This window comes from Sus scrofa, chromosome 15 (genome assembly GCF_054392235.1).
Source record: "Sus scrofa isolate SSC_HxYL_T2T_F1_AM1 chromosome 15, Sscrofa_HxYL_maternal_Yorkshire_Landrace_v2.0, whole genome shotgun sequence".
NCBI lineage: Eukaryota > Metazoa > Chordata > Mammalia > Artiodactyla > Suidae > Sus > Sus scrofa.
This window is the reverse complement of record NC_139397.1, coordinates 108,211,581-108,236,805: the sequence shown is the minus strand read 5'-3', so window position 1 is coordinate 108,236,805 and position 25,225 is coordinate 108,211,581. Positions and strand designations below refer to the sequence as shown.

The 25,225-nt window shown below is 34.7% G+C and overlaps 1 long non-coding RNA gene across 8 annotated transcripts in view; it reads left to right on the top strand.

Moving 5' to 3' along the window:
• Nucleotides 1-25,225, top strand: part of LOC146396040 (uncharacterized) — a 181,276-nt gene that overhangs the window by 105,303 nt on the left and 50,748 nt on the right. The gene's annotated exons all lie outside the window — the stretch shown is intronic.

Below are 25,225 nucleotides of genomic sequence, written 5' to 3'. Positions count from 1 at the left end.
CATCACCCCACCCCCTGAACTATCTCCTTTGGAAACCATAAGTTTTTCAAAGTCTATGAGTCAGTATCTGTTCTGCAAAGAAGTTCAGTCTGTCCTTTTTTCAGATTCCACATGTCAGTGAAAGCATTTGTTGTTGGCATCTCATTGTATGACTGACTTCACTTAGCATGATAATTTCTAGGTCCATCTGTGTTATTAAAAATGTTGGTATTTCGTTCCTTTTAATGGCTGAGTAATATTCCATTGTGTATATGTACCACATTTTCTTGATCCACTCCTCTGTCGATGGACATTTAGGTTGTTTCCATGTCTTGGCTATCGAAAAGAGTACTGCAATGACCATCAGAGTACATGTGTCTTTGCAAGTCATAGTTTTCTCTGGATAGATGCCCAGGAGTGGGATTGTGGGATCAAATGGTAGTTCTATTTTTAGTTTTCTGAGGAATCTCCATACTGTTTTCCACAGTGGTTGCACCAATTTACAATCCCACCAACAGTGTAATAGGGTTCCTTTTTCTCCACACCCTCTCCAGCACTTATTGTTTGTAGACTTTTTGATGATGACCATTCTGGCTGGACTAAGGTGGTACCTCATAGTGGTTTTGTTTTGCATTTCTCTAATAATTAGTGATGTTGAACATCTTTTCATGTGTTTTTTGGCCATCTGTATGTCTTCTTTGGAGAACTGTCTGTTTAGATCTTCTGCCCATTTTTTGATGGGGTTGTTTGTTTTTTTTTGGTATGGAGCTACAGAAGGTGTTTATAAATTTTGGAGATTAATCCCTTGTCGGTCGATTCACTTGCAAAGATTTTCTCCCATTCTGTGGGTTGTCTTTTCGTTTTGTTTAGGGTTTCCTTAGCTGTGCAGAAACTTTTAAGTTTAATTAGGTCCCATTTGTTTATTTTTGTTTTTACTCTCATTACTTTAAGTGGTAGATCTGAGAAGGTGTTGCTGTCGTTTATGTTGGAGAGTGTTTGGCCTGTTTCCCTCTAAGAGTTTTATACTGTTTGGTCTTTAATCCATTTGGAGCTTATTTTTGTGTATGGTGTTAGGGAGTGTTCTAATTTCATTCTTTTCCATGTGGCTGTCCAGTTTTCCCAGCACCACTTATTGAAGAGACTGTTTTTTCTCCATTGTATATTCTTGCCTCCTTTGTCATAGATTAGTTGACTGTAGGTACATGGGTTTAATTCTAGACTTTCTATCCTGTTCCACTGATCTATATTTCTGTCTTTATGCCAGTACCATATGGTTTTGATGATTGTTGCTTATCTTAAAGACTTTAGAAGTCGTTTTTAGAATCTTTTTGAAATTTGCTTTCTAAATCTTTGCCTCTTGAAGTTCCTTTTCTTTCAGTTAGCAAATGAATTAAACTTTAAAAATAAATTATTAACTTGTTTGTTTTTGTCTTTTGCATAATCCACATCATTACTATATTCTAGTATATAAAATAAGCTAGCTTTATTAAATATTTCATGGAAAATATATACTATTTTGAATATAGCAAATTAAATATTTTTTGTCATCTTATATACAATTCTTAACACCATTTCTAGCATCATTTCTATAATTAATACATACTGACTTAAAAATTTTGTAGGGCTGTCCATTCATAGGTTAAGAACTCTTTGAATTATGTTCTTAGGGAACGTTAAAGCATTAGACTGAACGTAGACATACATTTTTTTTTCTCCTTTAATGTATTAGTGGGAGAAATTTGAAGCTAATAAGAGATTTATGAATTTTGTCAAATAATTTTGATAAATCAAGTAAAATGGGGACTAAGAAGTGACTATTAATGAGAGACTTACTAAAAGCAAACAAAAACATACATGAAGTTTAAAACAAGTAGAATGGAAAAACAAAGATCAGGAAAATGCTAATCAATACTAATATTATAATTTTTATAAAAAGCATAAAGGATAGTATTTCAGATTTATATAAGAAATAAAATAAGTTTGGGCCATTTGATGTCAGCCAATCTCATGTATATACCACCCCAGTGCTAAAAGATGGGCTCATGAATAGAAAGACAGAGGTTATGTACAGGACCAAAAGCTCAGGCTCTCATTCACCAGGCCTTCTTTAACTTCTCCTGCTGGCAGAGGTCAAATCTGCCAGCAGCAGAAATCAACACTGAGCTACTATTCCTCAGACATATATTCTGAGTATAGGTTTGCCTAACTTCCCTTCAGAGTCTCAGATAGCACCCTTCCTATTAAGAAATGTTTGATTTAGCAGGATGGGATCCCTCATAACACTGCATCAGACTAGTGGATGCACTTCATAGCAAAAGAGGTGTGGAAGTGAGCCCAAGATCATAGTCTCAAATGATCACATCACATAACACTCCGTTCAGAAGCTGCCAGCTTAATGAAGCATTGAAATGGTCTGCTGGAAACACAGCTGTAGCACCAGCTCAGTCAATACTCTCTGAGAATGGGTGGCCATTCTCCAACATACAGTACACACACCGAATCAAAGACCTAAAGTACTAATGTAGGTCTTTTGTCATTAGTCATTACTTAATGATTCCAGAGGGAAGACATTATAAGTTAATGAATTATTTTTAAAATAAATCATTTTAAAAAATATTTATTTTTATATTTATTTGTCTTTCATCTTTTCTAGGGCCACACCCGCAGCATATGGAGGTTCCCAGGCTAAGGGTCTAATTGGAGCTGTAGCCCCCGGCTTAAGCCAGAGCCACTGCAACGCGGGATATGAGCTGCATCTGCAACCTACACCACAGCTCATGGCAATGCCAGATCCTTAACCCACTGAGCGAGTCCAGGGATTGAACCTGCAACCTAATGGTTCCTAGTCAGATTTGTTAACCACTGAGCCACGACAGGAACTCCTAAAATAAATCATTTTTAAAAAGAGGAATATATCAAATGAGTCTTTTCACAAGGAACATCAATAATAGATAATGCTGGAGTTCCCATCATGGCTCAGCAGAAACAAATCTGACTAGTATCCATGAGGATGCAGGTTCAATCCCTGAACTCACTCATTGGGTTAAGGATCTGGTGTTACATGTAGGTTTCAGGTGTGGCTTGAATATGGTGTTGGTGTGGCTGTGGCCTTAGGCTGGCCGCTACAGCTTCGATTTGACCCCTAGCCTGGGAACCTCCATATGCCATGGGTGCAGCCCTAAAAAGACAAAAAAAAAAAAAAAATAGATAATGCCACCAAATGGTTTACCAAAACCATGTGATTTCTAGAGAAATCACTAGAAAATATCAACATTTAATACTTTGGGCAAATAATTCTAGAATTACACTAATTTGGTTAATGGGACCAAATGACACAAATTATAGTAGATTTTCAGTGAACTCTAAGTATAGGGTTTAGAGAAATGGGGAAGTCCATTTATAAAATTACCAGATTAGATGAGAAGTTTAGTACCAAACTTCATTCAAATAAAATAATCTTAATCACTGGAGACATAATGTTATATGTGTCAAATTTAGCTAGATCATAGTATTGGTTTTATCATATATGGAGGCAAAATCTTATTTGTGTTTGTTTTTTGCTTTTTCTAATGAAGTATGGTTGATTTACAGCATTGTATTAATTTCAAGTGTATAGCATAATGATTTAGTGTTTTCATAGATTATACTCCATTTAAAGTTGTGATAAAATAATGGCTATATTTCTGTGTGCTGTACAATACATCCTTATAACTTGTCTATTTTATACATAGCAGTTTGCATCTTTTCATCTGATAATCATATTTTGTCCCTCCTCACTTCTTTTTCCCCACTAGTATCCACTAATTTGTTTGCTAGATCTGTGAGTCTGTTTCTGTTTTGTTAAATATATTTATTTCATTTTTTAGATTCCACATATAAGCAATAACATACAGTATTTGTCTTTCTATGATTTATTTCATTAAGCATAAAACTATCCTATCCATATTGTTGCAAATGGCAGAATTTCATTTTATATGACTAATATTCCATTATTTATAAATATTAAATTATGTATTTTGTGTATACACACACACACACCCCACATCTTCTTTATCCATTCTCTGTTGATGAAAACTTGAGATTACTACCATATCTTGGCTATTGTAAATAATGCTGCTATGAACACTGGGGTGCACATATCTTTTCAAATTCAAAAAACAAACAGCCCAATTAAAAAGTGAACAGAAAACCTGAATAGAAAATTTTCCAAAGTAGACATACAGATGGCTAACAGGCACATGAAAAGTACTCAATATCACTAAATTATTAGAGAAATGCAAATTAAAACAATGAGGTATTACATCATATCTCTCAGAATGGCCATCATTGAAAAGTCTATAGATAGCAAATGTTGGTGAGGATGTGGAGGAAAAGGAACTCTTGTATACTATTGATTGGAAAATATAGATTGGTACAGCCACTACGGAAAATGGTGTTCCTCAAAAATCTAGAACTGTTAAATGATCCAGAAATTCCACTCTGGATGTATATCTGGATTCTACCTTTCTATGGTTTAGATAAAGCACAGAACTCTTTCTTTAGGAAATTCCTTTTCCATTTGTTTTTAACCTTCTTTTTGTTAACATTGTGTATCACATTGAATGATTTTTAAATATTGAACTATCCTTGCATCCCTACTATAAATCCCACTTGATTCCTGGTATAAATCCTACCCAGCTGCAGCTCAGATTTAATCCCTGGCCTGGGAACTTCCATATGTGCAGGTGCAGCCATTAAAATAAATAAATAAAAAGAAAGAAAAGATTTTTATTTTTTACTCCCTTCCCTTTGTGTTTTTGATGTCATATTTTACATTTCATATTTATTCCTTAACTGATTATTATAGTTATACTTGATTTTATAATTTTTTGTCTTTTAATGTTTGTTCTGCTTATTTAAGTGGTTGATTTTCAGCCCTTACTATCTCTTTGCCTTTACTAGTGGGATTTTTCCTTTCTGATAGAGACTTCTTTTCTTCTAGATACTTACAGTATTTTATTTTCCTCTTAGAGATGACCATTTAACCTTTCTTTCATGGTTGGTTTAGTATTGATGAATATTTAGGTTTTTTTCTTATCAGAGTTCTTTATTTTTCATTTAATTCTAAATGATAATCTTGCTAAGAAGAGTATCTTAGGTTGAGGTTTTTCTCTTTCAGCACTTTAAATATATCATGCCACTCCCATCTTCAGTTTCTGTAGGAAAATCAGCTGATAGCCTTGTAGGAGTTCCCTTGTATATGAGTCTTCGTTTTTCTCTTGCTATTCTTGATAGAATGCTCTATCTTTAATTTTTCCCTTTTTCATTAAGATATGTCTTGATGTGGGTCTGTTTAGGTTCATTTTGTTTGGGACCCTCTGTGTTTCCTGTACCTGGTTATCTGTTTCTGTCTTTGGGCTTGAGAAGTTTTCAGCAATAATGTCTTTAAACACATTTTTGTCCCCCTTCTCTCTCTCTTCTTCTGGGATGCTTGTAATGTTAATGTCGGTATACTTGACGGTATCCCAAAGATCCATTAAGCTATTTTCATTTTAAAAATTTGTTCTCCCCCCCCTTCTGATTGGGTGATTTCCATTACTTTCTTCTCCAGATCACTTATTCATTCTTCTGTGTCACCTAGTCTTCTGTTCATTCCTTCTAGTGTGTTTCATTTCAGTTATTGTTTTTCAGTTATGATGGTTCTTTTTTTATATTTTCTAGTTCTTTGTTAAAATTCTCAATGTGTTTTTAGGCTTTACTTAGCTCTCTAATGGAACAAAGGTATAACAAAATACCTATTAAGAAAATTTTATTTTATGATTTATTCCAGATTTGAGGAATTTTGTTTTAGCTTGGTGAATTAATTAAATATCTGGTAAAATTTCTGTTTTATGAGTTACTCTTACAGTAAACCAGACTGTGAGGTATTTAACTATGTATTAGTTATTTGCTAATTTTCAGCCTCTGATAAAGTGATAGTGTCTAAAATTTGGGCAAGGTCTCATATAGGTATATAAATCTAAGATAATTTACTTTAAGAAATAGCAAATATGATTAACCAATTTCTTTCCTTTAGAATATAAACACATATAAAATTCTTATAACTTCAAATATAAAATTATAGGGATTCTTACTTCAAGTATTAATTTTGATTCTAGGAGATAATTCATCATTTCATTGGTGAACTGGGTAGGGCATCAGATATGCATATTTTAAGCATCTTACTGTTCTTGTGTAGTTAACAGTGTCACATATTTGCCTTTGTTCCGTAAGCATTTAATGTTCCAGACAACTGAGACAGATGCTATGACAGATCCTCTTTTTTTAAATCTTTACAAAAAATCCTTTGAATTACTATACACATATCTGTTTTCTGGGAGAGGAAACAGTTTGGAGAAAGTATTTGAAATGAAAACCTCAACATGTCTGACACCACAATCCATGCCTATTTCAGTAGGGGAAATAGGCACTGGAACCGTCTAGGCATTCTACCATTAACCCTATCACTGCTTGCTTCTCAGATGCACCCCGTCTGCAGCTGTCCCCTGTGGCTTCTGTGAACAGGTCTACTTCTCTTCCCTGAGGAGGGTTATCACTTTGTTCTTTGGAGTTCTTCTCCTCACAAGACTGATTGAAAGTGGGATATGGTTTCACTCTTCTTCCTTTCATGCTGCCTCAAATAGAGTTATTTTTATTTCTCCACGATAGCTGAAAAACAGAAGCTTTTTATTTTTCTACCTCTGAATACAGTGGAGAAAATATAGAAAACCTGGAAACATTCAGATTTTCATAATTTTAACAAGTCTCTATGTATAGTCTCAGGTGTAGTTTCTGAATCTAGAATGTGCATTTAAAAAAAACATAGTCACAGAAGAAAAGACGGAAACATCGGAAGGATGTTTCCACACAACTTTACATGCAGGGGTAAAAGATAGAGTACAAAGAAGTATAATATACAGCATAGCAAGGAATATGTATTTTAAATCAGAAAATGGTGAGTGTTATTATTAAAGCATTAGAACCTTGACCCTGCTTGCCTAAAGTATCTATGTATCCTTAAAGGAGTTGTAGAACTTGAAGATTTATTCATACTATGGGAAGATTGGATGAGCAGGGTCAGTACTATGTTTACCATTAGAACTGTTGTAGACACACCCTTATTTATGATGAACTATAAAGGCTGTAGGGGATATCCTTGTGTAAGTCTCCAGTTTCACCTTCCTTCTGGAGTTAATCCTTAAAAATAATGAGTGTTGCTTTTTTTCTTTCCCCAGATATCATGTGGTCTGATCTATATCAAGAGAGCACTTATTTAGGGCCACTTTTTATTAAGTTTTTGCTTAAGCAGGTATTTTAATACCATATAGAAGCTCCATGATTTACTTTGGAGTTGAAACAAAACTGATTATTCCATAAGGAATTGCTATCTTTCAGAACCAGGTTATTTGTCAGTGAAATTATGCCTTCCCTATAACATGAAGGTATTGTGAAATGATATTTATCAGGGACCCATCATATTTAATGGCTTAAAAAGCCGTATTGTGCCATTCGTGGAATATACCCTTGAAATATGGAAATATATGTATTTTCCAAGTTATAGGTAGGATGTTGATATCAAATTTTGGAAGCACTTCTATGCAGGTTACGTAGAATTAAGCCATGTATCAATGTGGGTTCATGAGTTCAGGACATAGTGGTTTCCTAAATCCAATGATATCTCCAGTTGACAAAAATACAGGATGTCTTAAAATGATTACCTCCAAGCAATTTAGACCTCAATGAATTAATGCTGTTTCTGAATTATTCTTTTGTGGAAGCCAATGGAATTGCATAAAGTGAATATTAAAAATAATTATTTAAGTATTTTAGCTTAAATTTTTAGCTTAAACTTTAGCTTAGAGATATTCCTTCCTGGGTAGTCATCTGTAAAATTCAAATATTAGTTGTGTACAAATTACCATGGGTTCAGCACATTATTTTCCAGCCTGCTTTAAAAAAAAAAATTAATAGTGGCCAAAGTATATGGAGTAGCATTAAAAACACGAAAACTTGTTTCTGTAACAGGATGTTTAGTGGGATTCAATATGCAGGGCATAGGGTCACAGCTTAAAAATTCTGAAGTGTTAAGTATCCCACAGCTTAAAGAGAACTGCCCCAAAGAGGGAATTATTAGAATTTCCCTCAGAATTAATAATAAATGGCAGAACCAACCCTTCTGCATAAGCCACTCCTATCCCCCCACCTTTTTGTAGAAAATGACTATATTGGGGAGAGAGGATCACCATGAATGCAGTTATTGTGTTAGAGCCTCTGCCCTCCCCTCCCTTGGAGGGGAATAGAGTTGCTTTCCTTTCTAAGGCCAATTGGGATTCCAAGAGGATTCCTCAGAAAGAACGGGGGCTCCTACCAGGAGACACTGGTTGGCAGTGTGCTTGTTGATTGGATGTCTGCTTGGCCAGCACACTTGCTAGTCTGTCTCTTGGCCTGTTTCAATAGAAGAGAATACAGTGAAAGTTTGTCAGCAGAATGAAGAGAGCCTGTACTTTCACACTCTCATATGGTAAAGAAGAAATCAGACATATACTAAGGAATGTAAGCAGGCCTAGGCCTGCTTGCCCGCAATATGGGCTGCATGTTTGTGTCCCTCCAAGATTCATATGTTGGGGATGGTATTTGACTTTTGGGATGAAATTATTAGATAGTTATGAGGTTAGAGTCCCTATAATGAGATGAATGCCCTTTTGTAAAAAAAAGGAAGAGACATAAGGTCTCTGTGTGTGTTTGTGCACATGCACCAAGGAAAGATCATAAAAGGACATAAATAGGAAAAGGAGACTTGACTAAGAACCTAACAATGCTGGTACCCTGACTTCAGCCTTCTAACCTCCAGTACTGTGAGAAGTAAATGTTTGTTGTTTAATTATCCTGTCTAGACTATTTGTTATAGCAACCTGAGCTGACTAAAACACCCATCCTAGAAGGCTTCTTTCTGGACAGGAAGGCCTTATCAGTTGATGTATTACCAGGAGAGGGATTTAGGATTGGAGAATAAGGTTCACCTGGAGCTTAATCTACCTTAAGCTGTGGTATGAGGGGACCCCTTCAGTTTTTCCCAAGAACTTGTATGGCCCTCACAAGACAGTTAGCATTTGGGTGGCTGTCTCAAATGGGGTGTCAATATCCAGCCAGAGAGCAGAGCAAGCCCAAACAGAGAAGACTATAATAGCAGCCAGTTATATAATGATGCATTTGTTTCTTTCCGTTTCCTTTCTACCTATCCTCAACAGCTGAAGAAGCTAGATCTTGAAGAAAAAGGGTAGCAAATGAAGAAGAATCCACATGTACAGATTTCCCTTCAACCTGTACTTCATCACTGCCCTTAGTGTTTTTTTTTTTTTTTCTTTTTTTTTTCTTTTTTTAAGTGTTCACCCGCAGCATATGGAGGTTCCCAGGCTAGAGGTTGAATCGGAGCTACAGCTGCTGGTCTATGCCACAGCCACAGCAACTCAGGACCCAAGCCCCATCTGTGGCCTACAACAGTACAGCAACGCCAGATCCCCGACCTACTGAGTGAGGCCAGGTGTTGAACCTGGAACCTCATGGTTACTAGTCGGATTCATTTCTGCTCTGCCACAATGGGAACTTCTGCCCTTGGTTTCTGTATCTGCCCTCATGCTTGGAGCCAGTGGGATTTAGATTGAGTTTGAGACTAAGTTTTATTTATTTTTTTTGTTTTTTATTTTTATTTTTTGTCTTTTCCAGGGCCGCACCCATGGCATATGGAGGTTCCCAGGCTAGGGGTCTGACCAGAGCTGTAGCCACTGGCCTACGCCACAGCCACAGCAACGCCAAATCCGAGCTGTGTCTGCGACCTACACCGCAGCTTATGGCAACGCTGGATCCTTAGCCCACTGAGCAAGGCCAGGGATTGAACCCACAACCTCATGGTTCCTATTCAGATTCATTAACCACTGAGCCACGACGGGGATTCTGAGACTGAAGTTTTATATTGGACTGAATTTTAATAATCAAAAATGACTGAAAAGTTATGGAATCTACCAAATATGATACTAAGGGATGGGAAAAAGATTGGATAAAGCATTATTGAAAAGAGTGATTTTAAAAAAAGTGATTTCATGTTTATATTCCAACTTGGAGATTTCACTGGTATTCATTTTGATAAAATATCTTTCATTGGTTTGGCAAATAGAGTGGAGAAAAGATGGGAGAAATGTGCAATGAAAGTCCACCCCTTTTTCACTTTAGCTTCTGGAAAAAGTAAGAATATCAAGACTTTGGGTGATGAGTTACAGTCAGCAACATGAATGGCATTTTTGTGGTTGTAGTTTTATATGGGATTAGACTTTTGTGTAAGAACATTTAAAAGAAAATCTCACACAACATAAAAGTTGATTTTTCTTCATTAGGTAACAAACTGTAAGTTATATGAGCACAAAGGTGAATCACTGTGAACTGGTTTTTGAAATTGACACATCTGGAAGATAACAGTTCGCATTAATGTTTCTAAAGGAGTCCAAGCATATTGTAAAGCATGCAACCTCTATGAGAAACTGGAGCTGCCCAGAGAGTCCCAGACATCTGTGTTTTTAAGCAGTGACATTTTACATTATCATTTAAGGAGTCCTTATTTTATGCTAAAAATACAGATGTTTCTCCTTTGCTTCTAAGGTACTTTTGATCCCACAGTTACTTTATGCTATTAAAACACATTGCATTTTGCTACTCCTAATAGTACCATCATCTTATAAGAAGGGAATGCAAATCTTATCCCAGCCTATGATATAAAAAATGAAGCTTGAAAAACTTTCATACCTAAAAAACAATTTCTTCCCAAATATACCACCCCCCAAAAAAATTCAGGGACAGAAGCTACATACTTACGATAGCCTCTGTATTCTGCTATAGCAAAAGCTAATCATAAAATAATTGAATTTTATTTTTTATTATGGAAAAATATTAAAAATTAAAAGATAAAGAAGTTCAACAGAATCTGTATTTGAATTCTTGTTTTCCAACACGTTTCTCTTATACATTTGTGATATTTTTCCATTATAATTTAATGAACTAATCCAACTTTGGAATATTATAGGGTTATTTTTCAAGAAGGTGAGCAAAGTGCATTGATTTTAGACCTTAATAGTCACTTGCTAGCTTTGTGACTTTAGGAGTGTTGCTTAACCTCTTCTGTGTTGTTTCCTGTCTTGTAAAAGACACTTAGTTTCTTGAATAGTTATGCGAATATTAAGCAACAATCACATGAAGGGCTTAGGTGTCTAGCATATAGTGTGAACATACTATAATGTTACTGCTATTATGTAGATGTGAAGATGGACATACAGAAGAATAAAAATGTAAACTCACAGGAAGAAGTTAGAGAGGTTTTGAAGGAGAATAGATAGAAACCAAAAACAGACAGGGAATCAGAAGTGATTCCAACATTAGCCTTTCTCATCCTGACCTAAGCTGCTTGTTGATGAGGCTAAGTTCTAGAGGATAGCAGCTGAGAGGTGTATGGGGGGATCTCTTCTGCCAGCTTCCCATTCATGGGCTGAGGCTCCATCTTGGGTATGGCATTGCTGAGAATTCTGGGGTTCTGACCACTCCTGACACAGCTTAAAAGGTGGTAGTTCCACATGAGGAGAGGTGAGTTGAGAGCTGCTGAGGTCTTTTGAAAGAAATTTCCTTACATTCTCTTTTTTCTTCCCTATTTTTTGAGATTGGATATTATTAATATTGCATCAGTGTATAAATAAAACCCAGGATAGAGAGAAGAATGGAGAAATACAAAGAACCTAAGTCATTGAAGACAAAGGTCAACAACAAAAAGCATTATTACTGGCACAACAGGGAGTCCAGAGATACAGTGGGGTCCTATCTTGAGACCAGCTGAGCCTCTGACCTCCTGATACGGGAAATAATAATTATTTCCTTTAACATTTAAACCATCTTGAGACATGGTTTCGTTACTAGCAGCCCAAAGCAGTGTAACTGAAAGATGTTAATTTGCAAATAGTTGGTGTTTATAGTCCTCAAACTTTTTGTACTATTCAGTATAATTTACTGGATTTTTTTTAGAAACCATTTTTGTGTACAACTCATAAACTTCTATCCAATTTTGATTTCTTCCTTGACTTCTTTCCTTTTTATTATTCATTAAAGGAACTTCTTATGATTATTTTTCTGATTTTTTTTCTCTATTTTTTCTACTATTTCTTAAGGATTTTTTTAGCAAATATTTTTGGATTCCAATTTGAGTTTCTATTCATGTCTTTTTTGACTTTTTTCACCTTCGTATTTTCTGAATTGTGAAAGGCTCATGTTTATGATTATAATACATCTCTTTGTCTTTCTTTAAATATATTAATTCCATATATCCAGTTCCCCCTGCATCTTGGTAAACCCTGTGTGATAAAATGATATGTGATAATACTGATGCATTTTCTTACTCAAACTTCTAACTCCATTTTTCACCTCTGTTCAAAGAGTGAAACATAGAGTCATCATTTGTATAGAGTGAGGGAATTATTGTTGGTAGAAATGGACAGTGAACAGAGATACCAGATTTCTTCTAAGCTGCAGATTCAGGCATAAAGGGATATTGTAAGTGGTGATACTAAACTACTGATGGCATCCTCACTGTCTTGTCTCAGAGAACAGTCCTGTGGTCAGAGAAAGCTCTAGGATAGGGACAAAGAAGATTTTGGAAGTAAGGAGGAAGAAATAGGGGAGGCATTGAACCTGGCCTACATTTCCCACCATGCATCAGAGATATATGCATGTCTCATCTATGAGACTGTCTCACACCTGTCTCACCTGCTTAGTAATGGTTGCAACCTCAGAGAAATGGAAGGGAGGAGTCAGGGGAAGCAAAAATGCTCATCTCTAAATTTCCTACTGCCCTCAGAAAGGACAAGAGATTGGCCAGATCTTTTCTGAACTCATGAGAAGGGTGGAATAGGTAAAGCAATTTAGAAAATTCAAATAACATGAGGAAGTAGAGGTACCTGTTAGAAGCTGACACTTGAGGCTATGCCAGGACTTGGCTTCAGAGGAGCCCCTAAGACTATGGTAATAGAGGTCAAAGATACCTGGGAACAACTTTGGGATGAATTAGACAAGTACTTCTGGAGATTAACATCAGCCCCAGAAAAAAAGGAATGGGGACAAAGAGACTATGATTGCATTTTAAACTGAAGCCTTTGAAAATCATTCAGGTGGACTGTTTACTAATTTGGCAACATAGGGCCGGAGAGTTAAAACATTAAAGGAAAATAAAATAAGCTACACTTTTGCAGAAATGCATTTGAGGGGCATATCATAAGTTTTTGTAGAATCAGAAATGTATACCTGGGGCATATCTATTTTACAAATGTAGTGCCCTGGAGGCATTTCTTACTGTCTTTTCCCCCACAAGTCCAACAACTTGCTAAATGCTGCTCCTGCTTCCTCCTGCACAACTTCTCTTGGATGTGATACTTGCATCTTTGATGCCAAGTTAATTATCCAAATTCCAGTTGTTTCTCACTTGTGTTATGGTATATATCCTAATGTTCCTGCCTGTTTTGTTCTCATTTCAGGAAGTTTTAGGATCTTGTATCTCATTTTTCTTACAGTAGCATGTACTGTCTTAATTCATTTTTTTGATTAGGCTTCTCTAACTTTCCATGTCATACACACCTATTTAGTGTGATTTGAAGACAAAGGATATATTATGCTCTAGTATAATTTATTTATAGCTGACTTTCATTCTTCTAATCACTGAACCAGTTATTTCTTTTGGAAGTATATTTGACACAAATGTGAGATCAATCTCTTGTGCCTTGATATTTGCTTGGATTATGTCTTTAGTCTCAGGTTTATATTTTGAGACTTGCCCAACATAATGGACTAAACTAATGCAGATCATCATCCTCAAAAAAATCTAGGTAGAATACTTTAAAATACTTAAAAATACAAAATTTCCTTTTTAAAAAATGACTTATTTTTTCCATCACAGCTGGTTTACAGTGTTCTGTCAACTTTCTACTGTATAGCAAGGTGACCCAGTCATACATACATATGTACATTCTTTTTCTCACATTTTCATGCTCCATCATAAGTGAGTAGATATAGTTCCCAGTGCTATACATCAGGATTTCATTGCTTATCCATTCCAAAGGCAATAGTTGGCATTTATGAACCCCCAAAATTCTCAGTCCATCCCACTCCCTCCTCTTCGCCCTTGGCAACCACAAGTCTCTTCTCCATGTCCATGATTTTCTTTTCTGTGAAAAGGTTCATTTGTGCCATATATTAGATTCCAGATATAAGTGATATCATATGGTATTTGTCTTTCTCTTTCTGACTTACCTTAGTATAAGAGTCTCTAGTTCCATCCATGTTGCTGCAAATGGCATTATTTTGTTTTTATGGCTGGGTAGTATTCCACTGTGTATATATACCACATCTTCTTAATTAAAAAAATACAAAGTATTCAATGAAAGAAAAGATAATCTACAAGTGCCAGGAATTGAGAGAAATAAAGGCAGAGTTTTAAATGGAAGCCATGCCGATGAAAATTCACATAGGTTTTAGGCATCATACAGGCCCTATGGGCTGAGAATTTTATACCTACATAAGGATGAGAGCCATGTCATTTGATCTACATACGCTGGAGAGCTGCTACTGAGTACCTAGCTTAAAAAACAAACAAAAACAACTTCTTTGAAAATCGTACTCTCCTTGCAAAAATAGGACTAGAAACATCCTGCACCAGCCTTGGGAAGGAGATTGAAAGTTTGCTCTCTGTTTGGAACTCTAAGTGGAAAAAAATACTAGTGAGAAACTGAAACCCAAAGTTTATGCCAAATGGGGTCACAATTGATATTTCCTAAATGGTATGGGAAATACAAGCTGAGAAAATGAAATAAAAGCTAGTCGATGGCTATTAAAATCTATTGTATTCTGTCAGAAAAAAAGTACTAAATTGATCTGTCAGGATAATTTCACAACTCAGGGACCATACAACTCATGGAAAATACAAACTGATTGAAGGTAAACTTACAATCAAAAGTTACAAACTACTTTAGCAAATGAACCATTATGAGGGAGAGTAAGAAGGCATAGCAAATAGGAGGAGCAAACACTCTCAAGAATAGAAAATAATAAGCAATCTGTAAGAGATTATAAATAAGTATATTTAAGTTGTTTAAAACATAAAGATGGAACAGAAACCACAATGAAAAAAGAATATGATAAAGTATAAAAAGATAAGTTTAATATATAAGGAGACGTAGAAATTGTGGTTTATTTGAGGAAATCATCTCAGTGAAGTAAAGACTAGCACAGAGAAATAAAGATATGAATGATAATAAAAAGCAGTTGACAGAAATAAAGGATAGAACATGGAGATTAAATATATATGTCATGGGAATCTCAGTGATGAAAATAGAGAAAATGGAAAAATAACAATATTAAAATAATTTATTGGTTGAGAATTTACCTAATGTAAAGAAGACAAGCTATGAAATCAAAATAGCATAGAATAAAATCAGGTTCCCACCCAGAAATATCAGTGAAATTATAGAATTTGAAGTAACTTCTGTGGCCCAGTGGGCTAAGAATCTGACTGCAGAGGCTTAGGTTGCTGTGGAAGTGCAGATTAGATCCCTGACTAGGCACAATGGGTTAAAAGGATCCGGTGTTGGAGAAGCTGTTGTGTAGGTCACAGTTGCAGCTCAGATTCAGTCCATATGCAATGGGTGCAGCCATAAATATATATATATATGTATATGGAATACAAAAGGCAAAGAAATATTAAAAACAACCAGTGAGAAGGACTAATTATGTACAAAGTATCATTCAAGTCTGAGGAAATAATTAAAGACATTTTAAGATAGATAAGAATTCAGAGTATACCACTCGTCATCCACTGAAAAGAGAATTATTAGAAGACATTTAAACCGAGAAGAAAGAAAGGGAATGTGAGAAGCAAATGGAATCAAAGAAGTTGGTGAATATGTGGCTTAACCTAAATAAAGAATTCATGTTTTAAAATGCTTAAATTTTGGAAGGTTTAAAAATAAAGTGGAATTGAAATACCAGATAAAAATAACATGAAAGATGGGAAAGAAGAGTTCAGAGTTGTTTTTTATGGTTCTTGTATATAATGGTGCTGGATAAAGATATTATTTTTCTTATGTTAAATTTGTATGCTAAGTTTTTTTTTTTGGTATAACTACTAGAAGAATAGAAATAGATATGTAATACAAAATAATAGAAGTGGAAAAAATAGATTACCTGAGTAACTTGATTATGCCAAGGATAAATATAAAACAGGATGAAAAAAAAGAAAAAATAGAGAAATTAAAGAACACAAAGTAGAGTGGAAATAATTGCAAATAACTATCAATTAAAATAAATATAAACAAATTAAACTCTCTTATTTAAAGCAGGGGTTTTCAGACTTGGTTTAGAATTGCCACAACATACATATGTATGTTGTTCATAAGAGAACCACTTAAATACATTGATATAGAAAAATAGAGTGATGGAAAAAATATATTTCAGGACTATGAGAATGAAAAGAAATACAATTTAGCTTTATTAATATAAAAAGCAACTTTTAAAGCAACATCATTATTAATCAAAATGATGTCATTAGTTATTTATAGAGGGAACAGTTAACCAGGAAATTGTAATTTTCACCTTATATGCACTTTACAGTATAGACTCAAAATGCATAATATTAACAATATCAAGGAAAAAATAGCAAATCTATATACGGTAGCTTATTTGAGAAATAGCTCACCTAAAATAGTTTACATTGTCATAAAATAATAGCAAAAAATATCCCAGTTGAACAAAAACTCTATTAATGTATTTAATACCTAATACCTGGAGTCAGAACATACAGCATTTTCTTTACTTTAGACTACAAAGAAAGGCCCAACACATTATCATCATAAAGTAATATTGGCTATATTGTAATAAAATTAGAAATTGATAGCAAAAAGATATTGCAGATGTGAAGTCTAGTTTCCAGTAATAGTACTGGAGCTTGTATTACACTAAATTTCTTATCAATACTAATTATGAACTTGGAACAAAAATATTTTTAAAGTTTCTGAAGCTATGGAAATCAATCAAAAGCAGGCACAACTGGAGGAGAATTTGCTCTTAAACCTTTTCCACTGAGGGCATTCTCAAGACTTGTGGCACAGTGTGTGTAGGATTTGATCAGAAATTCAGTCTTACTGGCCTGAGGAGGCAGAGGATAGGCGCTGTCACAGTTGCTGGAAATTGAATGTGGAATACAAGAATTGAGGAGACCTCAAAGGGAAGTCGTCAAAATCTGTGTAAATCCTTCTTATAAATGACTTCTCATATCTTTGGCTGTTTGAACTTCATGTATGTTAGGATCTAATCAAGTAGCTCAAGAAAAAAACAACAGCTGGAGGATTGAAAAAGATGAACAGATATTTCAAGAGCTGCCTCCCAGAGGAAGACAAAGTTTGGATTTCCAGTCCTATTGTATAATAGAATCTTGGTAAATATTTCAGCATTTTCACTGAAACACAAGAAGGATTATGCTTTATAAATAAAGACTATACTCTAAGACTAACAGAATCACCTCTGAACTGAGGGCAAAACTTTCCCACTGGTCAGTTAGCTGCTTGCTAGAACAATACTAACCATTCTTCAGAGGAAGATAACAGAGTAAAGTCACTCTACAATTTATTATAACTAGAAGAAACAGCAAAAGTGACCTATGGTTAAGAGAAAAATCAGTCACTGAAGACGTATCGGCAGACAATTACAGATGTTGGAATTTGCAGAAGGACTTTAAAATGATCGACAGGATAACTATGTAAAAGAGTCAGTTTAAAAAGATGGGTATAATAGAGAGTTTCAGGAGTATTTGGAAACTATCAAAAGGAATCAAATAGGAATCCTAGAAGAAAAAAAGTGTAGTATCTGAAATTGAGATATCCTTCAGATGACATTAACAGTGAATTGGAAGCAATAGCAAAAATCTTGAGTGAATTTGAGAAACTCAAGCATAGAGAGAAAGAACTGAGCCTCAGTGACTTGTATAATGTCAATCATCCTCACATACAAGTAATCAGAGTCCCAGAAAGAGAGAATTGTGCAAATTGTAATTTTTAGTTGAATATTCAAATAAAATTTTAAATTTCTTTTTGAGAAAGAAATATTATTCATCTTTATATACTTTCTTCTATTCTTTTTAGTAGTAAGTTTATTGCTGCCAAAAAATTTTATGTAACAAATCCTACCTAGTTTTAATCCTTAGGGAGACTTTTGCTAAAGTATGTTCCTCTGAATATTAAATAGTGGTCTGTCGAGATGCTCCACATGAAAGGATAGAGTGGTCAAATAAACTTGAGAAACTATTCTGTTTATTCCTTTGGAGACTCTGAGTTCAAATCACTATATTAAAGATTCTGAGAGGTCATGAAGTAAAGAAAACTTAGTTTGACTAAATCAATTCAGCTATGTGGATATACAGAGCACTGTAGAGTCAAAACACTGGAGTTCAAATACTGGTTCCACCATTTTTAGCAGTATGACCTTGGGTAAGATAAACTCCTTGAGCTTCAATTTCTTTTCCTTCTCTGAAAAATGAGGACATCAATTGTAACTACCCCATGAGTTTGCTGAAAAAATTAAATTAGTCTATTCATGCGTAGAATTTTATCTTAGTGAATGTCATATGAGAAATATTAACTTTTTATGCTATTGTTACCCAAGTTATCTGGCCGCTTTTTCAATATTTCTTACGACTTGAAAAAATATGGTACAATATCCCATGTTACATGAACCACCATATTTTCTAGCATGATTGTTCTTACACTTCATTTTTTACTCTTCATTAGTGTTCCACTATAAAAGTTGCCAGGAATTGAACTAAGAAATATTAAAAATTCAGAGATGGGGGAAAAGACCTAAAGATTTACTATAGGTTTGTCTCAAGGGCAATTTTAATTTTTAGCTCGAGTAATATATAAAATTTCTGTGACACTTTTTTCTTTTAAAAGACAGTATGCCTAGCAACACACAATTATTGGGTAGTGGAATTTGTATGTAATTCTAAGGAGTAAAGTTTCAGTCAAAGCATAAACTAGAACCTCATGCCAGGTTGCATGGAGAATATGGGAGAAACGTCTCTATTCACTTAAGGGTATCTGTGTATAAATGAAAATGTAATTCCAATGTATTTTTAGTTTTTGTCTTGGAAAACATTTGAAATTTCCAGTACATATTGAAGATATATTTCACTGTTGCTTTGAAATTTTTCTAATGAGCTTACATGAGTATATTCTGCTTTAAAAATGAATTGCTTTAAAGGATGTTGAATATATTAAGCATTTTCATTGCACTGACAAGTGTGATATATTCCAAGAATCACAGATTATTAGGAATATAATAAGTTCTCTGATCACAAAAAAAGTGGTATCAGTTTTTTCCTCCAAATATTAGATTAGAGTTGATTAAGGTAAATTTGAAGCAGCTATTTCTGCTTCATTTTATGTAAGTATATATGTTTTCATAGGGTGGCTGATACTAAGTTATGTAAATACAGTTTTTAAAATTGGAGGAGGAAAAAACTAAATAATTCTTTTTTAAAAAATTAAATAACCATCTTATTTTACATTCCCTTGGTGGCTGAACTGGGTACAAAGTTTTGAGTGCAAGTGGTGATTTGAATGCTGTTTCCAAGAAACACTGGTGGAGGAGTTCAAAAGGAGGAAGGAAGAAAGGCAAGTAGTCAGGCAATAGGGAGTATATCATGCAGATTACTGTTTGTTCTATCCTGTTGGGTAATTTGACAAGAGAGACTAGAACAGCTCAGACTTAATTCTCAGCTGAGGAAAGAATGATCTGCAATGCTGATGTATCAGCTCCCATCTGGCCTGACTCCGCGTGGTATAAGCGGCCTATGACCAGGTCAAGCCCTCAGGCCTTCTTTAGCAAGCAGCAAAATGGTCAGTGTCAATAGGTGAGAGGTTAAGACACTGATGATGTATTTCCATTTCAATTTGGTTCCTAAATAATGTTTTACTTAAAGTAAATGTGAATCATGGACCAGTTTTCCTAAGTAGATTTTTTTTTCTCACCCTAAAAGTAAATGACCAACTAATGTAAGTAATTTAAAACTATGACCTTCCATACTTATCTATCCATGGAATATATAGCCAATTACATCATTAGGTTACCAACTGCCCATGAGTCAGACCACTTAAGGGATTTTCTTGGATTGAGTAGAGTATTGCTTTTCTTTTTAAACAAATGCAAAAATTCCATTTCACCAGTCATGGAGCTATCTATTAAACTGATTTCCTTCTGTGGTGTTAATTATGATCATGTAATAAAAAGGGTGCATGGATTCCTTGAAATTCCGTTTTTATGACATAGAGAAAATCCAAAATTGTCTAGATAGATTTGCACAGAATATATATCAAAAGTACTAAATTAATGTATTTTACTATAATCCACAATACAGAAAAAAACAATTATAGAATATAGTAAGCTGTCTTTTAAACCAAAAAGCTTAATTGCCCATAGGGAAAAAAGCACAGGAAAAAAAAAAAAAAACATACGATTTCTCAATAATACAGAATGAGAAAGCATTTTACCAAGATGTAAAAATTCAAGGCATGTTGAAGAGAAATGGTCTTTTCATTACAGTGAGTCATAATTTCCAAGTGAGTTTCTTTGAGTGTGGCTACAAGTACATTATATGGTATGTCTAAAGTTCTTCCGGAATGAGAATCACACCTATTCTGAAAGAATTTATCCATCATAATTTTTTTTTTTTTTTTTTTTTTTTTTTTTTTTTTAGGGCCGAACTGTGGCATATGGAGATTCCCAGGCTATGGGTCTAACTGGAGCTGTAGCTGCCAGCCTACGCCACAGGCACAGCACTGTGGGATTCGAGCCACATCTGTGACCTACACCACAGCTCAGGGCAATACCAGATCCGGAACCCACTGAGCAGGGCCAGGGAGCAAACCCACAACCTCATGTTTCCTAGTGGGATTCGTTTCCTCTGTGCCACAATGGGAACTCTCATCATAGAATTTAAATAAAAATATAATCAACTGTCATAATAAAGTTATGGGAAAGAGATTCCAGGAATGAAATAATAAATTTCAAATATAAGAGACTAAAACTGAGAAAATGAAAATGTCTCCAAATATTATGGATTTTATCCTTTTGTTCTTAAGCAATTGTAGGAATTAATGATTGTTTGAAATACCATGTGTGGCAAAATGAGGAAAGCTGGTTTTCTGTTTCTTGCCAGATGTATTTAAGATTGTAGAGCTAATGCTGTGATCCAGAAACCAGGAGCACAGCAAACCTTTCAATCTTCTCTTTTTGAGAGCATACAAAGATTACTATTAGGACATTTGCATTTCTTTAAACTTTTTAGAGAGAGGAGTTATCTTTACTTAAAGTATGAAATCAAAATATTTATTGAGAGTTATGGAATTAATTCATGCAATTTAGCTAAGAGTCACTGATTTTCATTAAATGAGAGTTCTTAAATGCCTTAATTAAAAGTTATGAAAATTTAATTGGATGCTTCTTTATATGTTGTTATGACTTATCAATATAAAAGAACAGTATGTAACATTTTCAGAAAACTTTTATTTTCTAAAAAGTGTATATTTTCAAGGATAAGCCCAGTACTTTAGAATCTACAACAAAGCCATTATCTATGCATTTGTGCATATCTGATGGACTCTGTAATTTAACCTAAGGTCCTTTCATACTTGCAAAGATATTTTCCTGCTTCCTTGATTGCAGCAACTTTAGTTACATATGCATGGTCATAAACTTGTTACAGCATGCTGTAATCAAGATCTAAGAAATCAATGAGGTCCTACTGTATATAGCACAGGGTCCAATCTTTTGAGATAGAACATGATGGAGGATGATATGAGAAAAATAATGTGTGTGTGTATATATATATGTATATGTATATGTATGACTGGGTCACATTGCTAAACAGCAGAAATTGGCACAACATTATGAATCAACTATAATTTAAAAATAAAAATAAAAAACTTAAAGGGATGCAACTCAAAACTTTTCAGCTACATTCATTTCCCTAAACAGCAGGGGGCATACTTTCTTTTCTGATCTTTTCAGCAGAGCTGTTAACATCTGTTGAACTTTCTAACGCTGTTGTTCTTTGCCTCTTGCACATGTAACATACACAGTTTTGGAAATTCTTGAGTGGTTTGGGCTCATAAGGTGAAATACAATCATACTTTAGTATCTTTTAAATGTTTGAGCAATTATCAGGTAAATATTACACTGAAAATTTAAGACAGATGAAACCTATGTTAGACAATTTCCAGTTGAATTTAGAAAGCACAAGTAAATTGGATATCTAGTCAAGTGATGGAAAATAGTTGGCATGATACTTTTTTTTTTCCCAGATTAGTAGAGTATGGCATTATGAGATACATTAAGAAGAGTAATCATAATGATTTCCTTTTTCTGCTGGCTCTGTGTATGGCTCTAAACTTGTAATTAAACATGGTCTCTTAGTAAGAACCTACTGTAACCCTTATGATAGCACTCATTTTAGTATCTAATCGTGTTTCCTTGTTCCATGTGTACAGGTTTTGTCTTAGGAGGAGTAGTTCTTGAAGGTAGGGATAGGGCATCTGTTAGAGGACTGGGGTCATAATGAGTAAAGGAGGTGCCCGAAAGGGGGCTTTTCCACTTACAAGTGATTACATCTCTCTTTCCCTCTTCTTATCCCTCCCCAAGTCACTGGTCCTATGTTCAGTGTGCCTGTACCGCATCTGTGTCAAATCTCGGTGGCCAGTAACCAAGACGGAAAAGCAAATAACATTATTTATTCAGCTGTTCTTTAGCTTTTTGTGGAAAAAAATTTTTTTTGAAATTTTAATTCAACTACCATTTGTTATGTGCTATGTACTTTGTGGATGTTATTTACTTAAATTTACAATAACACTATGCAGTCCAGTGCTCTGCCATTGAGCTATACCCCTTTCACAATAACTCTATGAATTAAGTACTATTATTTTCTTATTTTATGGAGGACTCTGAATCCTTAAGCTGATAAGTGACAGAACCAGCTTAGTACTGTATTCCTAGTTAGTGCCAGGCATGGCCTCTCACAGGTGCAATGAACTCTTCTCAAATTTAGGCAGATCATCTCAAAAGCACAAATCATTTTTTTTTCCCAGAAAGTAGGTAATGGATATTATGGCATTAACTCTAAATTAATATTCACAAAGTAAATATTTCTTTTTAGGTTCATTTTCATTTTGCTCCTCTTTTTTGAAAAAAATAATAGATGACACTTTCTTCCTAGAAAAAAGATACTGTGAATCTAAACTTAATTCCTATCTTAGAATATTTTCCCCCTTTGTTAGATTTTCAGAGATAAAATTTTAGGCAAAACAAACTCTGTTGAATTTATGAACCCAGAAGTAAATGAAAAATGACTTGAGAAACCACCTTTTTTCACTTAGAACACATTTTTTTTTTTGAAGGATTTTTGGTTCACTTAAAATAGTGCCATAAAGTCTCTTAAAATCATTTAAGACTGGAAATCTCATCCATGCTATGGAGTGTCTTCAAGTTGTGCCAGCAGCTCACCATTCTCAAGATATGCCTTTTCTGGCTGTAGTGAAGTGTGACTACCTCCTGTTTTTCCCTCCAAGTGCCTCCCATGGAAATTCTTGAAAAATAAAGCAACGTTTCAACCCACACTTTAATGAGTGGACTGGAATCCCTATCCCTTTAGATATCTCAGTAGTGACTCATAGAATTGTCTAGCCCTCGCTTTCCTAACATTTTCCATTCACTGTAAGTTATTTCTTCATCTTCTTTTGCTGTGCAAAAGTGCTTTTCATGTCTGCCAGCTGAAAAACTCGAAATAAATAAGACCTATAGTTTCAAATTTGAATGTGCTATTTGGGCTTTTTAATGCAGCCCTAGTAATCTGGTGTTTGGCAGAAGTATCATCTGAAAATGGACAGTTAGGATGCAACTAAGAGTTGCTTGTCTATAATTTACTAAATGCAATGCCAAACTGTGCAATCTGACCTGCCCGTGCCATTTAATGCTCTCTTCAGTCATTTGTTTTATCACGTGTGATGAGTTTCTGTGGAGTCACCCTTAGGCCACCCCAAGAATCCAGGCACTAGTTTCAAAGTACTAAATGGCTGCCCAGTGAAATAAAATAGTGTCAGAAACACATACCAAAAGGGATGTTAGAATGCTGACATAAATGGGTTCAGTAAGAACATTTGAGGCGACAGACAACATTCTAATTAAATGATATGTTCAACCAGAAATGTTCATGCCTCAGCTGGTGGTTCATTTGCTTCATGCAAAGATTCTCTGGTTATAAATAATAAGATAAAAATATAGAAAAATATTATAGTAGTGATAAATTAATTTATGAGGGACATTCTGTTTTATCAAAGGAATTTCTCAGAAATATGTATCTTTAAAAATCATTTCTCTTTTATTTCAAAGGACCACTTTGTCAGTTATTCTGAAATTAAGTTATATCTTTGACACTGTGCCTGGTCAGAATTGGTGTCCCCACTACGAAGATGTCAAGTTAGCTGATCATTCTAGTCCCACCTTGGTAGTTGTGATCTTCTGGAAATCAGTTATTTTAGCTCAAGCCCAGTTTTTCTTTATATGAAATGAATATAATATTTCTTGCTTTTTCTATCTTATAGGATTTTTGTGAGCATCAGATGAAATGATACAAATGAGAAATTGCGTTATGAATGTAGTTTATTAGTTAGAACTCAAAAGACCTTTTCAAATTGTCTTAACTTTCTCTAGAGGCACAAGACCTAGAATTACAAGCCCTGTTTTATAAGTAAAGTAGAGTTGTGATTTTTCACACCTTGGGGAAGTTTTGACATATTGTCTGGCATTAGGGGGACAGTGCCAATTTTTGTCATGGTGGCCTATCTCAGAAGACAATGCTCACATTCAAAGATAGCATCCAGTAGAGAGATTCACTGTGTCTTGCTTTGCATTTTATTTTTCTCCCTCTTTAAAAGATATAGCCTCAAGAGAACACTTTCCTAGTCTCACTCTCTCATACACACACACACATAAACATACACACATGATTACACAATGGTACACTGGAGGCTAACTCAGAGGTATCCATATGGATATCATAGAGGGAGGACTTCATAAAATAAATAAGCAAACAAAATCAACAAGAACA